Source organism: Stylophora pistillata, chromosome 9 (genome assembly GCF_964205215.1).
Source record: "Stylophora pistillata chromosome 9, jaStyPist1.2, whole genome shotgun sequence".
Lineage (NCBI taxonomy): Eukaryota > Metazoa > Cnidaria > Anthozoa > Scleractinia > Pocilloporidae > Stylophora > Stylophora pistillata.
In genome coordinates, this window is record NC_142527.1 from 12,205,735 (window position 1) to 12,221,986 (window position 16,252).

Below are 16,252 nucleotides of genomic sequence, written 5' to 3' on the forward strand. Positions count from 1 at the left end.
GTAAAATGAAAATATGAAACAACCAAGGTAACTCGAGGGCTGATAACTACGATCAACCTATGAGATTAACTAACGTAATCATTAGTCAAACCATAATTTATAACAAATAGGACATCGACAGTATGAAAAAATATCATATGACCGGTTCGCAGCTTTTCCCAAATTTAGAATATCAGAAGATGGCGTATCGTATTTCGCAGACTGCACTGGACTGGACTGGACTGGACTAGTAAAACGAGGACTAGTAAAACGAGGACTAGTAAAACGAGGACTAGTAAAACGTGGACTAGTAAAACGCGGACTAGTAAAACGCGGACTAGTAAAACGAGGACTAGTAAAACGCGGACTAGTAAAACGCGCACTAGTAAAAGGAGGACTAGTAAAACGCGGACTAGTAAAGCGCGGACTAATAAAACGTCGACTAGTAAAGCGCGGACTAGTAAAACGTCGACTAGTGAAACGCGGACTTAACAACAACAGCAACAAAAAAAACAATTTCATACAAAGGCGATTATAAGACTATAATGGCGAGCCAATTTTAAAAATTTTGTGCATTTAATGTTATGCCACTGCATTTCAACGGTTTGGTGAGTAACAATCCCTGTTTGACCTTTAAGCTACAAATGGATTTGACACGGCGCCAGATAAAAACGATTTTGTAAGTTTAGGCTAAGAAAGAATTTTATTCAGCAACCGTTCAAAATCCTAAAATAAACTTTCGTCGTAAATTTCACGGCAGAAACGCAGGAATTTGATGAATAAAAGTCGCATTAAATCTCCTTGTCTCTAGGTAGAAAGAGTCTCATTGACTTCAGCTTTTCGGTGGAAGAAAAACCGATTTACACACGCCATTACAGAAAACAAACAAGCAGACCGTATAACTCCAAAACAAATATTTGTATTCACTTACAATTTGACTTTCCGTGACCTTTTAAAACGGAACAGAGGTGAATCTTCAAAGATTAATCGTCGTTGGAAATAAAAAATACTTTCCATAAGATCTCTAACTGTTTTTCTTTTTACGAGAAAATCGTCGCATGATCATTTAACTCGTGTGTGTTTGTCACACCAGTACTGCTGTTTAGCGTATGCTTCTTTCCTCTTCATTTGACAGGTGTCACATCATGACAGTTACTTATCAAAAAAGTGTTTCAAAATTTGCTCGGAAGCCTTGAACTACCTTTACAAATTTAAAAATGTTTCGGCGAAAGCTTTCTCTTTAATTTGAATAACGTTTGTTTTCTTTATAACCCACTCGCTATCAAATTGTGAAGTCCAAGGAGGATTTTCCCGTAATTAAACTCGTAATTGTAGCCCTAAATCATTCGGGTTCTTTTGGCAATCATTTTTTTTTTATGTGTTCAAAAAAAATAAAAATGTTATTCACCAGCAGAGGTCGGTCCGTATTGGGAAAAACTGTGCTCTAGCTAGGTCTTGAGTACCGCCCGAGGCCTCCGGCCTCGGGTGGTATCCAATACCTCAGGCACAGCTTTTACAGGATACGGACCGACCTATGCTGGTGAATAACAACAACAACAACAACAACATCTTTTATTTATAATCACAGTTTAACTTCTAGATTAAGACTACCTGCAATATAGCGAAGCTAATTGAGGCAGGTAGTTGAAAAACGTGTCAATTACATATTAAAAACAAACGTTATTCAAATTAAAGAGAAAGCTTTCGCCGAAACATTTTTAAATTTGTTAAGGTAATTCAAGGCTTCCGAGCAAATTTTGAAACATTTGTTTGATAAGTAACTGTCACGATGTGACACCTGTCAATTGAAGAGGAAAGAAGGATACGCTAAACAACAGCACTGGTGTGACAAACACACACGAGTTAAATGATCATGCGACGATTTTCTCATAAAAAGGAAAACAGTTAGAGCTCTTACGGAAAGTATTTTTTATTTCCAACGACGATTAATATTCGATGATTTACCTCTGTTTCGTTCCAAAATGTCACGGAAAGTCAAATTGTAAGTGAATGCAAATATTTGTTTTGGAGTTGTACGGTCTGCTTGTTTGTTTTCTGTAATGGCGTGTGTAAATCGGTTTTTCTTCCCCGAAAAGCTGAAGTCAATGAGACTCTTTCTATCTAGAGACAAGGAGATTTAATGCGACTTTTATTCATCGAATTCCTGCGTTTCTGCTGTGAAACTTACGGCGAAACTGTATTTTAAGATTTTGAACGGTTGCTGAATAAAATTCTTTCTTAGCCTAAACTGATGTTATAGAGCATTTTCAAGGATTGATATTTCGAGTGTTTTCAGGTTTACCTTTTGTTTTATTAAGTCTCGCTTTTTCGCCCCTACGTGCTATTTTGACGAATCTAAAGTTTTGATCATTTATTTTTAGTGTGTGCTTGAACTTGGCTCAGTTCTCACCGTGCTAGACATTTTAATCGCTTGTTATGGTTGAGGATAACTAGTTTGCTAGGTGGTCATGTTTGGGTTGGTAAAACTGACCTGAGTTTTACCCACACTGAATATCTGTTTTGGAAATTCCCACGGTTAGCTAACCCAAACATGTCTGTGATTTTTGTATTTAATACTGGGGCACTCCTTGCTAAAAGTAGTAGAAATAAGCAGTGGAGAAAGAGAGAGAAAATTAGCTGTAGTAGAAGCAGCAGTATAGGAGAATAAAGAAGAAAATTACAGAGTCTCAGTACCTCTTGTTAATTCGCCAAGCGAGTGGTAAAACCCCCACAACACTTATAAAATCGTTTGTATCTGGCGCATGTCAAACCCATTTGTAGCTTAAAGGTCAAACAGGGATTGTCATTCACTAAACTGGCTCGCCATTAAGTCTTGTGATCGCCTTCGTATGAAATTGTTTTTTTTGTTGTTGTTAATGTTGTTGTTAAGTCCGTGTTTTACTAGTCCGCGTTTTACTAGTCCGCGTTTTACTAGTCCGCGTTTTACTAGTCCGCGTTTTACTAGTCCACATTTTACTAGTCCACCTTTTACTAGTCCGCGCTTTACTAGTCCAGTCCAGTCCACGAAGTACCATATGCCATGTAAAACACCATCAACGGGCTTTCATAATATCAGCTTATCAGAAAAAGAAAAAAAAAGAAAGAAAGAAAGTTAAGAAACATTTGGAGAAATTTGGAACTTTGTGTCCTCCTGAATGAAAATAATAACGAAATATACTGTTTACTACAGATACATTTATTTTCCTCTTTTTATCATACCTACACTAACTGCTTCATTTATCAGACTAGACGCTCGAGGAACGTTCACTCAGGCTTCGTTTATAGCTATGGCGTTCACACAAAACACGAGTACAATTGGCCATTTCAAAAACGAGTGGGGGAGTAGGTCAAGTTCGCCGCGCAAGGTTGTCTGGGATCGTTACTTGGGACGCAATTCTTTGTTTACTTCAGATTTGTGTCCCGAGTAACGATCCCAGACAAACTTTCGCGGCTAGCTCGACCCACTCCCCCACTCGTTTTTGAAATAGGGAATTATAGCATACATAATTTACATGACGAGATTTGAATTGTTGTACTTTTATTGACACTGTAACATCATTATGTTCATGTGCATTAGTCATACATATTGACAACTTTTTCTAGAAGATCAGTGTTTATCACGTCTTCAACTAAGCACATACAACTCCATGCGAAGAGCAAACCAACATTCGCGATCGCTTGTGCAATAATAATTGTGATTTATGTAGGAAACACCAAATCGTACTTTACAAGTATTGAACCCAACGAAATACCAATGACAGAAACAGAATATCTAACGGAAGAGCTAAGCTTATATATTTAACCTTACTATTCAAGTTCCTTCTGTCAGCATCCTTATCCAGTTCGCTGTTGTTCGCGCCACCTTCGGAGTTGTGTTCACGAAACATTCTTGATTTTTTAAGCAAGTGAGGTATTTGTCTCAGTATCATAGTTCCTTATTAAATCGGCCGTCACAGTTTCGGCACTATTTTCGAAGTTTGAACTCACATACGGCTCATTTGTTGTTTCGTGAGAACTAGTATGAACTTGGCACATTTGGCTAGCTTTCAAGCTATGAAGTTCGTGGACAGGCTTACTCCGAAAACATTCGACATCATTTAGCGTGGGCCTACCAAAAAAGGCGTGTGCGTTTGCATGTGGGATGAGCGTATGAGACAGGAATCTTACCAAAGCGGTCTTCACAAAACACAGCATGCTGTAAATTATGTTCTTTACGAAGAGCGAGCACAGGCTAAAAAAATTTGTTGCACGGTTTACACAAGGAACGCCTGGGACCATGACACCTCTTTTTGCGACCAAGAACGGCTTGCATTTTAAGACTCGATTTGCTCTGAAATATCGTATAGACTGGAAATTTTTCAATATATGCAAGGGCATTTTTGCGATCTTATAGCGAAATGGTGTTTTTAAAATCAGCATTTGCTTACCTCTTTAAACAACGACGAATTTCCCTCTTTTAAAATTAATTGCTTTTTTAAAAAACGGGAGCGGTGACACTAATCTGACCTAAAAAATCCTCCAACTTTACTCTGATTTTAAATTTCCTTGAAATAAGCTTTTTATTTCTGAATCTGAATAATCGTCGTATCTTCTGCTAGCCGGTTGACTTTCGCAAGGAGGTAAACTGTAAACAGTCTTCAGAGTAACAACGAAAGCGTTAACTTCTCAACACTGACTTTTTATTTGACGTAAACGAGCAAACAAATTGAAACTTCAAATGCAAATAAAGATAAGTTAAACCACGATAAACATGTTGCAAACAAAATGAAAATGGAAAATACTGAAATTGATAGCACGATTGCGAATATGAAGAAAACTTCTAGATCACAAAACTTCGGTAACCCAGAAAAAACCGACTAACAAAACTGATTATGCTAAAACAAAACAAGGTTTAAATATAAGAGGATTGCTTAATTACGTGCGGTATAACAGCGTGCAAAAGTGGAGGTGTAAATAACGATAACAAACTGAAAACCTAACGAGGAAGTATAAAAAAGAAAAATAATAATACATGAAAAACTCCACAAACTGATTAGAAAGTGCTTAGGTCTTACATTCAGCTCAGTAAAAGCTTAAATGCAAGTATGTACCTAACTTTGGTTTTTATGTGCCAGCATTTGGGTAGGCCGGTTCCCTCGAACATCGAATGAAATTCAATCGAAGACAGGTGGTGCAAACTCTGTCGATCACCTTTCAGGGTATGGCTGACTGAAATTGATTAAAATACATTATTTTTTTCTCAGTTGGTGAGCGGGTGGTATCCTTCAAATCCTGCTATCTGACAGTTCCGAGAGCGGGCAATATTCTCCCATCTGGCCCGCTCTCAGCAGGTGATATCCGTTTCGTGTTGAATCGCTTTGCAGTACATCTCTAGCTTCAATGCAATTTTTCATAGATATATTTTTTTTTTCCGACATTAGTCACAACCTTTAGCCGATAAATAACATTTTAAAACTCTCTCTTCTCTCTTACTCTCTCAAATCACTTTGGCTTTTGCGCAAAAATTCATTTCGAAATAAATTTTGTTGTTCTAATGTTGTTTTTAGAAAGATTGGCGCACCGCCTAAAATCCATTAATACACTTTCGCGTATTCTTTGCAGATCCCTCTGATTTGGTCATTTCTATCATAAATTTCACAACAGAAGTCGTAGAAATTTGGTGTGCAAAAGACGCATTAAATCCCCCTGTGTCTTACTTCAGTTTTTCGATGAAAGAAAGACAAGGTTTACACACGCCGTTGTGGCAAACGAACGTGCAGACTCTCACAACTTCAAAACACGCATTTAAATTCACTTACGAGTTGACTTTCCAGGACATTTAAAACTGAACATTTTACATCTGATCTACAGCTTATTTAACATAACATCATCTTACCATCTAAATTGCTGTATCGCAAAAGGGGATTGCGGTCCTGAAATCGTTGCATCACTCCCATAAGAGCGATATAATTTGGCAGGATAGCCAACACCTGATAACATTGTATACAAAGCGTATCTCGGAGTTTCTCTATTTCCATTTCGTTGAAAAGGAGGCTGTCACTTCACATATGAGATCTTTGTTTAAATATGTCTTCAACCACACCGCGAACCAAACTTTAACGGAATGGTGCTGTTTCTTGTGTGAATAATAACGCTAATTAATTCAAGATTATGTCCACCACACTGAGTATCTACAGAAACACTTGGTGCTTACTTTGTATAAGAAGGAACCGGTCGAGATGACAGCTGCCTTGAATAGAGGTATGGATTTTTCAAAATCAGAAAAGGAACCATTTTAAAGGATGGCGCTTATTTCTGGTTTCTGTCATTGTTTTTCCTTGACGACCCGCGGTTCCCGACAAAAGACTGGAAACTGCGATGGTATAAAAATTTCCCACGTTTTGTTTTCACATGTTTTTGTTCGTTGATCAAATACTTCAAAGTATTTTTTAAGACGCTGTAAGATTGAATCGTACTTGTTTTCTCTTCCTCACTATTTTAATCACTATTGATTGTTTGAATAATTAAAGAAATTACCTTGAAACTGGCAATTTGTCCCTCGCTTAGTGCAAAGCTTGGTTTGGGGTGGACGAGAGGTTCTAGTTCGAGGCGCAGAGTTCCTTGTGATATATCAAACTATGCTCAATAATATATCGCTATTTAATGCATTGATTGGCTTTGGACTTCAATAAGTAGTCATTTACTTCTTAAATTTATCATTTTGGAGGGAAAGATTAAGGAGATAGGCACAACACGGGTTTTTTTACTTTCTTTTTTCTAGTTAAATCTAGATGTCAGTCTTTTCCCAATGGGCGTGAACATTCTGGTCTGACCAGACAACAGGCTTATGTTAAATTTGTTATTACGCATCAGCTACACTCTATAATATATCTCCCAATAATGCATTGATGGCTTTGGACCCGACCGCAGATCACTGCTTACTTGGCTAACTTCTCGGGCAAGAACACTAAATAACTAACTAGCTGAGTTGATTTTTTAAAGCCACTGTTTAACAAATGTGACTGATGTGGGTATACTGACCCGCGCTCGAGTCTACTGTATCAGCTGGTGTAATGATTACTCGAAGCGCTTCTTGAATTCCGAGATACGCAGAAATGGTGTTATTTCCAGACATGAGCTTTTTTGGACGGCTGCTGGGAAAAGATGAATGTAAATATGAGAACGTGCTACTTGGGTCGTAGTGTTACTACCGTCGTGAGTAACTAACAAGGCACAGTAGCCTTTGGGGAAGAAGTAATATAGGAAGACTGGGGAAAACATAAAGCTGTTGAACGTTGGCTAGTACAAACATTTCAGCGAAAGTTGTGGTTTTCCATGTTTGACCCTTATAAAACTTCTTTTAAATAAACAAATATTCAAACACTGCACTTTTCTCTGTTGCACATCTGCAGGGATATACCATGCCCTGTGCAGATCTTTCGCTCTTTTTGTCCTAAAATGAACTTTACTCTTCGAAGTACCATGAAACATTCAATTATGATACATTAAATTATGATCGGAGTTAGATAATTGTTTGCTCCTCTTTCGTATATGTAGCACTCGGCCTTAGTTCCTGTAGCCACGTGCTTAACAGTCCAATGTTATATTTTTTGCGTTTTCAGTTTCAGTAGACCTCATTTTGAATTAATTATTGTTATTCCGCACACAAGAAACATGTTTCTGAACTAGCAATATTTCGCTTACATTTGGTTTAAGATTCGGTTGTAGACTTGTATTTAAACAAAGATCTCTTACGTGAAGTACTTCAACGAATTGGGAATAGAGAAACCCCAAGATACGCTTTGTAAACAATCATTATCAGGAGGTGTTGACTATCCCGCTAAGTATTATCGCTATTATGGGAGCGATGTAACAATTTCAGGACTGCAATCCCCTTTTGTGATACAGCAGTATGGACGGTAAGATGATATTATGTTAAATAAGCTGTAGATTGGATGTAAAATGCGAAACAATCAAGTTTGCGAGTGGATGTGTACATTTTCGACTAACTGACGGCACCGTCAAATCCGCTCATTTTATCCAACTTTAAAATTTGATTAATTCGCCCTGAATCATTTCCCAAAAAAATTCCTTTGGAAATCAAAAAGAAATATACTTTGCCTTCTAAAAGCCAGATTTTCAGACGATCATTTTATTTCGCACATAGCTAAATAACGGGTTACTTTTGACCTATTTTTAATCTTGTTAAAAGTAGGTCGGATAAATTCAATTAGATTGTGTAAATAAACGATCAAGAATTGCTCAAATTGCTTTCAACATATGTATTGATGTTGTTTTTCAAGAGTTGGTACTTTTTATCAGTCGGAGTGTTTTCAATTCGCGGCGCAGCGCGACGCTCCGAGATTGGTCTGAAATTTTGAGCTTCAAAAGCAGCATTTTGGCGAAATTCGGTTATTATCGACTTTCTCCAAAATAAATCGATATTCAGCCAAACAAAGTATGCAGTGCTCTGTTTCACCATAAGGCCTACCTAACTTGAGAATATAAGTCGCGAATCGATTTTTTGGCTTTTGCCAACGAATGTTTGACCATTGGTAACATTCGCTCTTAAAGAGGACGATCTTCTCCTTATAAAACTGGTAATTGTAGCCCTAAATCATTCGGGTTCTTTGGGCAAGCATTTCGTTAAGTGTTAAAGAAAGACAAAACTATTATTCACCAGCCCGTCCGGTCCGTATTGGGAAAATCTGTGCCTTCTGTCTTGAGTACCACTGTCGGCCGTATCCAAGAGCTCAGGCGCAGTTTTTCTTGATGCGGACCTCTCGGCTGGTGAATAACATATATGTACTAGCAGTTCGAATTCGGAAATTTATTTACTTCGCGTGTAGCACTAAAACAAATTAACAGACGCTACGTTAGGGAGAAATCGTTTTTGCCTTTTCAAGTAGAGTATATTTTTGTGTAATCCGAGCCTAAAACCGAGTGAGACTTGAAAACAGTCTTAAGAGCCCCAGTAGGATGTTGCGACTTCTGTTGGCTTCAGTCTCTCAGTGAGCCAATTTTAGAACTACCAAGATACATATCTTATGTATAATTTCCAAATGGCAAATTCAAAGACATTCCTTTTTTATATCCAAATGATTTCTAAAGGATTCCAGCAGAGCACTAAAAGCTTCCTTCAGATTTATATGCCTTTCAGCGACTGAAAGTTTACACTTTCCCTCGAAAAAAATGCTGTGATCTTGTCTTGCAGGTACAATATTGCGTCGAGGCAAAAGATAGTCGACAATATTTGAACAACATTTTCATTGGAGTGACTGAAGAGAAATATGTTCAGAGAATTAAAAAGAAGGAAGTATTGCTATGTAACAAGTAGGAAAATTGTACATTAGTAAAGAAATTTTACCGAAAGGACGGAGAGGAGGTAATAATGGTACGTATATGTCTCACATAGGAATAGTGATTTTCGCGCGCACCGGGCATTTCGATTCGCCGGTTATCAAAAGGTCTATAAACTGCGCGACAAAAGTCTTGTTCCGATCTTTATTTCAGTATTTTGACAGAAATAAACAAGAGGAGTTTTTTGTTTTGTGTATGCTAATTCTATTATTTACCTCAGTGTCGGGGAAAATAGTTTCACTCTACCTCCGTTTCGGTAAATAATTTGAATTGTTAAATATTCACGGGCATAAAAGTGAATCATTGTATGGAATGTAACAATTTACTTGAGGATCAGAAAATCTGTTTCTTTTTTACATTTGGGATGTTTCCAGGGTTTTCCAGTTTTCATAGATGTATAAAGTAGACACCCATCTTGTCGTCGACCATTTGATTAAACAATTGAAGGATGTGTTCACGTCTTACATTTAGATGCAAATTAGCTCAGACCACTTTTCAGCCGTGTCATTTACTAAAAATATCCTTTCAAATATAACTACCTAAATAAGAAATATTCACACTTAACCTCCGACAGTTCCACGGAAAAAGGCTGGTGAAAATTTGAAAATTTTCGTACATGCACTATAGAACGTTCACAACATTTTCTCATGACAAACGGAGTCCCACCGTCAGTTTGTTCATAACATCGCGAATGATACCGAACTGATCTCTACAATTCAACTTCATTTTAAAAAAAGTTTATTCTTAGCTTTTAACACTTCTACTGGAAAAGACTGGTGGTTTCCTAAAGGGTAAAAACTGGAAATTTCCGCACATGCAATTTTGAAGTTTCAAAACATTTTCTCATAACCGACGGAGCCCCGCAGTCATTTTGTTCATTACATCGCGAATTGTTGAATTACAATTCAACAACAATTAAAATTCCGGATGAAGCCAATTTTTAAAAATCGTTTATTTTAGGACAAAACCTGTTAGATTTTTACAAAAAAAAAACAATTTCAAGTTTGTTCATCTCTCGTGTAAAATTATGTTCCTCACCGTGCAAAGCATCTGTTTACCAAGTCAGCACACGTAGTTACTTAGTTTCCTTCTATACAAAATTATAAATTATTTCACTAAAATAACCAGGTGTTCAAAAGCTATCATGGGAAAACCGCTTATCTCTCAGCACAACTCCATCAACATTACAGAAAATGGCATGTTCTAGGACTATTTCTCCTGACAAAGAATAAACTAAACGCATCAACTTCAAGGTCCTTTCCTGATCGAGGGCCAAGTAATTATCATAAAGGAAACCGATGAAGTAAAATGCATTCTAATTTTGAAAAAAATTTTTACCATACGATAAATCCATTTAGGTGAACTAATATAAGTATTCGTTTTTATCATTAAACTGGCCGACTTTCGAAATTAGCTGTTAAGAGATGGGATTGGAGATCTCAGCGAGATCTCCAATCCCAATGGATGCACGCGGGCAGTTCTGGAGGGAAAGATAGCTCTAAGCGTAAGAGTTGCTCGAGGTGCAGCCCCAAGCACCTCTTACGCCTGTATTGAACAATTTTGTCTCAGAAAAAAATTTTTAAAACAAATAAACAGTTTTCAAATAATATTTACCAGTCCAAAGAAGAGACGAAAGGTCGCCTCACTTGTAGCCAGCCGCGATAATAATCCTTACCGAGCAAAACTTCTCTTTATCAAGTCAGCACACGTGCACGTGGCTACTAAGTTACTCATCATTTTCCAGCCATGCTTAGTAATTATGGCGTACAGCCAGAGAGCGTACAAAGCGATTTCGACCATGATGGCTCAATATGAATTTGATAGGACAAGCGTCTGCGATGCTATAATCATTGACTATTCATATATTCTACTTACATTTGAATGCCAAAATGACTTTATCTTTGATATCGTTCCATTTTTCTATCAAGCTGATTACCAGTTCATATCAGCAAACTCTCCAGATTTGATGTTTCCTTTTTCAGTTAAAATGTAGCTATTTGAATTAAATGGTGTTGTGAATGTCGTTTGCAGTTCCACAGGAACACGCTTAATGCGAAGATGACGCTAGAAATTGATAATTTCACAACACTACATGGAGCAGCTCTTAAAATACACATGCTGATCGCGGATGAATGGAGTAATTATAGGCTTAATGAAGAAATACATGTATATTCGATTCAAATATTCTTGAGACTTCAATTTGAAATGATCTTTTAAAATTTGGAAACTTAAGTAGAAGAGAATCAAATTATTTGATCTACAATCTCTAATTAAGAAAAAAGAAAAAATGCAGATGAGCCAGGAGAGCATAAGAAGATAAAGGAACTTCTGGATCACCTGTTTACAATAATAATAATAATAATAATAATAATAATAATAATAAAAGAATATTTAAACAGGATAAACCCATCAGTACAAAATAGTACTGTTATAAATGGGGTCCTGTAAATACTGAAAAAGTAAAGAGTGTAAAATGTGCACGTGGAAAATAAAGCAGTAAAAAGTGGTAGTATAGAAAACTACAAATAAAATTTGTGCGTTTACTTTCTGCTTATCAGTTGGCGCACGCCGTTTTCTTCGTCTCGTAGTGGTGTAGCTTTCGAATTATTTAATAAGTTTCATTTCCAAATTTCATATTTGCATCGAAACAAAAAGATACACATGCTGATCGCGGGTGAATGGAGTAATTATAGGTTTAATGAAGACATACATGTATGTTAGCTTCAAACATTCTGGACAATTCAATTTGACATGATCATATAAAATTTGGAAACTTAAGTAGAAGAGAATCGAAATTTCTCTAACCTACAATCTCTTTAATTAGGGGAAAAAATCAGATGAGCCAGGAAAGCATACGAAGATAAAGGAACTTCTGGATCACCTGTTTACAGTTTGCGCACGCTGTTTCTTCGCATTCAAAGTTCAGTGTTACGAGGAATTCTCTTGAAAAGGAAAAATAATCAAGTTATTCATAACCTAGTCTCGTAGCGGTGTAGCTTTCGAACTACTTAATGAGTTTCATTTCCAAATTTTATATTTGCATCGAAACAAAAAGATGCGTTTCATCAAATTTCCGGAGAAACGGCAAAAGTGCGCTCATGAAAAAAAAAAATTATCAAAACCCTAAGATGTTCAGCTGTGATCCACCAGTTTACATGCAATTTTCAAGCTTCAGAAAATTTTCTTATGACAGAAGAAGCCCCACAGTGATTTTGTTCATTACATTGCGAAAGAAAGTGAACTAATATTTGCAGTTCAAAAACAATCAAAATTCAGGATAAAGCCAATTTGTAAAAATCGTTCAGAATTGTTTTAATTTCTTTTCTGACACTCCGGTTGCAAGTCAGAATGGTGCTGTGGTTTTTGGCCAACAGCTTGAACGGAAACGGCTCGATTGCAAGCCGGAGAGGATAAGCATCAATAACTGTTTCACATCCACTTTCAGATTTTTTTTTCAACAGTATTAATACACTGTTTTCCGTCAAAACCCTCTGTTTGGTATTATTCGGACATTATTCGAATTGGCTTGATTGTTCGATTAGCCCAACTTTGAAGCGGATCGCAACACTTTACCGGGCTTTGGAATGCAATATTGGAAAATTTTAGAGATTTAATGTAGACTTGCTGTTGTCTTACTTCTAATTTGTCAAACTTTGTGGGTTTCCATGCGGTGTGCGCACTCCGATTGCATTGCATTGTGGTAGCGTAATTTCAATATGGCGGAAAAAGCGGCAGAAATCGGCAGATTTTGACTGAAAATTCCGTAAAAGTTAGGCCGTTTCTTTTCCTTTCACTATAGGTAAATATAATTTCATATATTCTGAATGTGTAGAAGTACTTTTCGTACGTGTTATAAATAATTATGAACCATTATACATGAAAGGTAGGTGCGTTGTAAACCTGTTTATTTATCTTTTGTTGTGCTAAATTTGCCATGAGTTTTAGTAGCGGCATAAGAAGTCGCACAGCATGTGAAAACTAACTTGACCTACCACATTGCAATAAACAATTGGAACATACGTTTCGTGGTCACGTCTGCATAGATTTAATAAACATATGCTTGTAAGCGTGAGAAAATCACGGAAACCTTTCCAGGCTTCTCAAAATATAACGACGTTCAGTCACAGCTCCAAACTTAGACTAGCGTAAGAGAAAACCGTAGTTGCTGGAGCCCTTTAATAAGAGTTTTCCTTTGTCCACGAATACATTTTAGGCCTCGAGCAACACTAGCTGAAGAAAGGTTACATGGGGTCATGCGCGTGGGAATTTCTCGTGGCGCTAAGACAAAAGGAAGTTTGCAGAAGGAAGCCGTCCAGAAGAATTTCAAGAATTTCTTTTTTGAACAGGTGTCCAAAACACCAGCATCCTCCTATGAAATGCACGGCTCACAGATCAGCGAAAGAAACAGACTTTGCGAACAAAAAGAGGCTAGGTCACCAATTCGTTTAGTGGATTTCTTCTTTTCCTCAGCAAATTGCAAGTCTTCAACTCTCCGGCGTTTTTAAAAATTGGCCTTCCAAGGGAACTGTAATTCTTTGTCTTTTCACGCCACGATAACTTCCCACACGCGTAACCCTGCAAACCTTTCTTCACTTAGGGCCTACCGCACGAGCGACCTTAGACAAATTTTCTTGCCATCACCAACACGTTACAAGAACAATTTTTGTCCAAGCGGATAAAGGTTCACACGCGCCGCCGTCTTAAGGTGGGACATTCCAGCGCCTAACCTACGCACAAATTTAAATTTCGTATAGATTTAAACTCCATTTACCAGGATTCATCTTAATTTTTCAGAAATTGTAAAATCCGCGAGTTTCGCAATTAAAGATAATCACTGCAATCTATTGGTAAACTGAACTCTGTATATTCAGTCGAACTCTGCAAGGTTTTACCCGGGACAAATTTTGTCGGCTGCGCGTTAGCATGGTCACAAGTGTCGGAAGTTATCGTGGCGTGAAAAGACAAAGAATTACAGTTCCCTTGGAAGGCCAATTTTTAAAAACGCTAGAGAGTTGAAGATTTGCAATTTGCTGAGGAAAAGAAGAAATCCACTAAACGAATGGGTGACATAGCCTCTTTTTGTTCGCAAAGTCTATTTCTTTCGCTGATCTGTGAGCCGTGCATTTCATAGGAGGATGCTGGTGTTTTGGACACCTGGTCAAAAAAGAAATTCTTGAAATTCTTCTGGACGGCTTCTTTCTGCTGACTTCCTTTTGAATAAATGAATGAATGAATTCCTTATTTATATTGCGCCTTTTCTATACAATATTCAAAGGCGCAGTACCCCCCATCAATTTGATAGACACTACACAAAGATAATTTGGATATATCAACAAAGTTGAAAGGGTAAATTGGCCACCGTAACGATTACAAAAGCGCATTTAAAAGTGCCTGGTTGGTCATTAGTCTGAAAAGAACTTCTGACCAAAAAATTGCCTATGTTTTTGTCGCGTTTGAATGAAATGAGCGGAGGCTGCGAAAAGATAGTGCTTGTCTCTGGATCGTTTTGAAGTAATTTAAAGTTTTTAAGAATGATGGATTTAACTGAGTGGTTCTGAGGGTGAAACGTGAGAGTGAATGGAATGCGGTCGTAATCTTCCTTATGCGACGTTTGTAGTGCTGAATGTCGATCAATAAGTTGGGCGCGGTGGTAACCCGCTTGAACGACAGAAACAGGGTAACCACGTTTATCGAAAAACTGGCACATTGACTCTGATTTGTGGTAGAAATCAGAGTCATCACTACATAAACGACGAGGTCTTAAAAACTGAGAAAAAGGAATGGAATCCTTAACGTGAAATGGATGCGAAGACGAATATAACAAGTAATTGTGCGAGTCTGTAGGCTTGTAATACACACTAGTGCATAAACCGCTGCCTTCAATTGAAACTTTGATGTCTAAAAAGGATAAAGAATTGTCAGAAATTTCCCAGGTATATTTCAGAGCCGGGTGAAAAGAATTGACTGCGGTTATGAATTGAGTGAGCTCCTCTCTGGTAGCTGGGGTAGCGCCGATACAGTCGTCGATGTAGCGACCGTAGAGTTCAGGTTTGGAGCCGTTGTATTGGCTGAAAAATTGGTGTTGGACAAAACCTACAAAAAGATTGGCGTAGCTAGGTCCCATTTTGGCGCCCATGGCTACACCATCGGTTTGTTTGAAGAAGTTGCTTCCGAATGAAAAACAATTGAGTATGAGCACTAGTTCGGCTAAGCGTAGTAGTGTTTCAGATTTAGGTTCCGTTGATCAAAAAAATGTTTAAGGGCCAGAAGGCCTTCGCCATTAGGAATGACAGTGTAAAGAGACGTAATATCCATGGTGAAAAGAAGTTTGTTTTGGCCAAGGAAATTAAAGTCTCGAAAGATTTGAAGAGCGTGTTGGCTGTCTTTGGCTGTCTTTTTCTACACAAAGATAGACCACAACACCGGGCACTACGAGCCCTACTCTTTTCGAACAGTGTGTGGGTTCTTTAACGTCCCACAAATTTTTTTATAACATACAAGGGCTTGTCAGACGGGACCTCCATTTATCGTCCCTATCCGAGAACACTAGAAAGACTAACCATTTGCAGATATTATTACAAAGGCAGCACTTTCTTCTCAGTTATTTAAAGACCCTGAGTGTTGGTCCGGCCGGATTTGAACTCACGACCTCCCGCACAACAGTCCGGCGCTCTACCAATTGAGCTAACCGGGAGGCTTTTGTCTTTTAACGCCACGAGAAATTCCCACGCGCATGACCCCATGCAACCTCTCTTCAGCTAGTGTTGCTCGAGGTCTAAAGTGTATTCGTGGACGAAGAAAAGCTCTTATTAAAGGGCTCGCAACTAGGGTTTGCTCTTATGCTAGTCTAAGTTTGGAGCTGTGACTGAACGTCGTTATATTTTGAGAAGCCTGGAAAGGTTTCCGTGATTTTCTCACGCTTACAAGCATATGT

The 16,252-nt window shown here is 37.8% G+C and overlaps 1 protein-coding gene across 4 annotated transcripts in view; it reads right to left on the bottom strand.

The window, feature by feature from the left end:
- The window catches only part of LOC111347088 (uncharacterized), a 68,197-nt gene extending 56,801 nt beyond the window's left edge, over nucleotides 1–11,396 (bottom strand). For 2 of the 4 annotated variants that reach the window (XM_088733206.1, XM_088733203.1), the window contains exon 1: nucleotides 11,194–11,393. The gene's annotated coding sequence lies outside the window, so the exon portion shown is untranslated. Of the gene's footprint in view, nucleotides 1–5,854; nucleotides 5,995–11,193 lie in introns of those variants that run through there. The other 2 variants (XM_088733205.1, XM_088733207.1) reach the window with 2 other exon arrangements.
- Between the last annotated feature and the right edge of the window lie 4,856 nt (nucleotides 11,397–16,252).